Source organism: Sinocyclocheilus grahami, unplaced genomic scaffold, assembly GCF_001515645.1.
Source record: "Sinocyclocheilus grahami isolate Dianchi unplaced genomic scaffold, SAMN03320097.WGS_v1.1 scaffold21.1, whole genome shotgun sequence".
NCBI lineage: Eukaryota > Metazoa > Chordata > Actinopteri > Cypriniformes > Cyprinidae > Sinocyclocheilus > Sinocyclocheilus grahami.
The window spans coordinates 2,946,426-2,950,911 of record NW_015505200.1 but is presented as its reverse complement, the minus strand read 5'-3'; positions in this window follow the sequence as shown (position 1 = coordinate 2,950,911).

The window sequence follows — 4,486 nt, the reverse complement described above, 5'->3', positions numbered from 1 at the left end:
TGAAACTTGCTAATTAGCACATTATTAGGAAAGGCGATTTGCAAAGATTCATTAAAAAACCTTATACTCACTTCTTCTGTAGGTGAAGCTGGATCACAAATGATTCGCGAGAACATAGACGCATTTAGGCAGATCGGGGGCGCATTCCCTTCAAAAACAATCGTAATCCACTGCGTCTTCAGCGGCTCAGATGTTGGGAGTAAATGACGACTGCTATGTTCATTATTACATCCAACAACAGAACACCTTGATCGCTTAGGAGTCATTCTTGTCTACATCTGCTTCGGCGGTGAAACAATGGCAGACTGATGACAGCTCACTCAGGGCGGGTCTAAGGTAAGACACCAGTCCAGTCTGTGCTGAAACGCTACTGTCAATCAAACTATCGTGGGAGGGGCCTGTTTTTGTTACGTCACACAGACATCTGAGATTGGCTCGATTTGGGAAAGGGGTAAAGATTTTAGTAGATAAAAAAAAAAACACTGGGGGGATCTTTATCATTATAGGATGGTTGTGTACACACTCTGCCAATACACATTTCAGTTCAAACATCTTGTAAAAGTGCATGTAGCATCATATGACCCCTTTAATACCGGTTTCAGCATGAAATAAACAAGAAAGAACATCCAAAGGTATTTAAAAAGAAAGAGCAAAACTTACTGAAATCCGTATCCTGACTCGCATAAAATTTTTTAAAAAACATGAGAAAGATGATAATAGCTTGTAACAATGTGTCACGTAATGCATCACATTTACCACAGAAAAACATACTCGGTGACCAAGAACTCATCAGTAAGCTAGAAAAATGAACTCTAGAGAGGAGCATTTTGCTAAATATGCGCCATATAACATATTCATTATAATGTTTTTTTTTTTACTGTTCTTAAATGTTTAATTTATGTTTGAATAAATCCGTCAAGTTTTTGTGACAACCACCATTTAAATGTTTATATTTCAAAAAACGAATTGGAGTAGAAATATAATTTGTGTAATTTAAAGTTAGTATTATAACTTTAATATTACAAAAACTTTATTGAGTATATTTTAAGTGTTTGTATACAAATCAGCAAATTTCAGCCTTCCGTATTATTGACTCTCATATATTTTACAGCATTAGTTGAGAGATTTTTTTTCCATGAGAAAATTTGCCATGTCCTGTACCTGATATGTATCCAAAATAATCGATATTGAATCGAATCTAATTGCAATCGGAATCAAAATTTGTGTCAAAACCCAGCCCTAGTAATATGTGTATACATTTTTTATTTTAATATAATAGTTCACGAAGCTAAAACATATTTAAATCAAGAAAGGCTGTTAGGAAAACTTCACACTTCTGCTGGCTATAGGTTGTGCATCAGAGTCACAGTTAAAATCAATATAAATGAATAAATAATTTAAAGATAAATAAAAATAAATAAATAAATTCTGTATTTATATTCTGTATTTATATTTCTTCTGTGTGGGCCCAGTATTTCACTGGACCCTGGTTGAAAATGTTGAAAAACGTTTTTTTTTTTTTAAGTTTACCAAGTTTACAAGATCAACTAACAAAGCACAGACCAAGAGCTGAAGAGTAATATTCAGAGAAAGAGAATAACAGAGAAGTGATTCTCATTTCTAGACAAGGCACCATATGAGTGGAGCTACTGGAGGCATCACCTGAGTCTCCCACCAGAGGGCAATCATTTATCAGGAGTAACTGTGTTGAATGGAGAAATCACTGTAGTTCAGAAAAAGTGAAATGCTGAAGGGCAAATGAGCTGCTTTAGTATCAACAGAACACATAAAAAAATATATTCTTATTGTATAATAATCCAGTGAGATTTTTTTATGCACAAGGAGTCTGACAGCAGCCAGTGCTCCACACAGAAATCTGATCATCATCAGTCCGTCTGGAATGACATGAAGAAACAGAAAAAATTAGACAGACTAAATCCAGAAGAGCTGTGGCAACGTCTCCAAGATGCTTCAAGAAACCTTCCAAAAAAATGAAATTACAATGATGGTGAGATCAGATCTCTGTTGTCAGATTCCTTTTGCATACAACAATCTCACTGGATTATTACAATTAATGGCAAAAGGAATGTTTGGACATGTACGCTGATAGTTCCTACTGACACACTACAGCAAAAGATAGAAATAACTTAAAACCATTTTTTGGGGGGGTGAAAATACTAGTGGCCTAAGACTTTTGCACAGTAGTGTATGTATGTATATTATATACATATACATACAAATACATACATACACAAGGAAAAGCAATCACTGTCACTTGTCACTGACAAATAAAGACACATATTTCACATATTCACATATTTTAAAACACACAATAATGTATAGTATGGCCTTATGTGAACAACCAGGTTGTAGAATTACAACAAAATATTTTAACTTCAAAAACGTTTGATTCTCTATACAGTAAAATAATTTTTTATAAGCCAAAGATATGGTCATGGCTGCAAAGTGCAGTGAACAGTCAGGTCTGGAATGTCCCGGCCGCTTCACTCAATCCGAGCAAATCCACCTTCCTGAACTGACCACATTTGAGCCATTGATTGGTTGACCATTTCCACTAATGACAGCCCTCAGTCTGAGCTTAATCAGCAAAAGCTCTCTCTGTTCCGCCAGTTTGAAAAGGGAAACTGGTCATGAGTCGTTTGATTTTCAGGAACCATTTAGTAAACCACAAAAAGTATATTTAACTTGTACAAAAATATAAACACAGTCCTAGGTGGACAATAACAGGCATATATGATACCACCAATCTCTCTCTTGGGGACGATTTGTGAATCGTAAATGTGGTCAGTTAAAGAAAATAATATATTTTACAGACTTGCTCTGGTGTTTATACTGCCGAAAACGTGGCATTTCTCAGCAGAGCAAATATTAAAATAAAAGTCTTGGGGTCTGTATCTTATTAAATAATGAGTAAACTGAAGCACAATGAATCAACTAATACAATGATTAAAAGTAAAAAGGTCACTATTTCACTTATTAACAAACTATGGTCACAATAAATGCTCATCCCAATTTTTGTTGTCTTTTTACTGTTATAATAAATTATTTCCATTCCACATGACCTGTATCTATAACAGAAATTTTAGTTTAGTTCATATCTTCCATTTCCATGCACTTGGTAAAAAGCTGTTTATTATGCCAGAAATTGTTCAAAATCTTTATTGTAAAATTAACACCTTAAGGATAATACAAGGTCCTGAACACTTAGTCATAGTTTATTTAGCAATAATGACAAATTAACTGTACGTTATATTACTTATTACATGTACACTTAACAAATAACAGACATAAAGTATTAATTTGACACACACATATATATTATTCTATGTATTATGTATTATTTTACACGTATACACACTGGTAAGATATTTTTTTATGTTTTTGAAAAAAAAAAAGTCTAATGATTACCAAGGATGCATTATAGATAAAAAAAAAACCGAATAGTGTAAAATATTATAATTTAAAATTGTACGTTGTTTTCTATTTTAATATATTTTATAATGCAATTTATTGCTGTGATGGCAAAGCTGAACTTTCAGTTTAGAATTTTCAATTACTCCAGTCTTCAGTCTCGTATGATCCTTCAGAAATCATTCTAATAGGAATTTGGTTATTTGGTGCTCAAGAAACGTTTCATCCTTTTGGTTTGTACTATTCTCTAGTCCAGAGTGTTGAAGAGCATGACACAGGGGCGATACATTGCATTGGGGTGGTCTTTGTGTCTCTCCGACTGGCATTAAGTCAACGAGGTGATGGGAGTGCTGTTGGCATGCCAGCTGCCAAGCAAACCCACTGCTCGTCTCATTCATTCAAGAAAGAGAGAGAGAGAGAGAGAGAGAGAGAGAGAGAGAGAGAGAGAGAGAGAGAGACAGAAAAAGACAGGGAGCAAACCCACTGCTCGTCTCATTCATTCAAGAAAGAGAGAGAGAGAGAGAGAGAGAGAGAGAGAGAGAGAGAGAGAGAGAGGAACAGAACAAGGCAGGGAAGGACAGATAGTGCATGGCCTTCAATGCTTATGCCAAGTCTGACTCCATTGCATCAGGTTAAAGCTTTTTTTATGTTAAAATACTTTCCAAGCATAATAGAGACAACTATAAGGAAACCTGTTTTAAAACATTACTTTCTGCAATAACGTTTAATAACACAAATAACACAAAAATTACAGAACTGTTCTGCAGTTACTGTTTGGTAGAAAAAAGTCATGCAGGATGCTAACTTCAGTGTTCACTTGTAAAAATCAGTTAGATACATTAATTATAAAATCTTACAATCTTAAAGTCATGTAAGGCTCTACATGTTTCCATTTGTGTGTGCTTGTCATTGACTGAACGGCTTTTAAATACTGCTCGGTAGGAACTTTGTGAATGACCGCATGCTTATGAAAGCTACTAAAAGTGTCCTCACCACTGTCATGCATGTGTTATTTAGAATAAGGTGCAATACCTTCTTTTAAGCCCAAGACAGA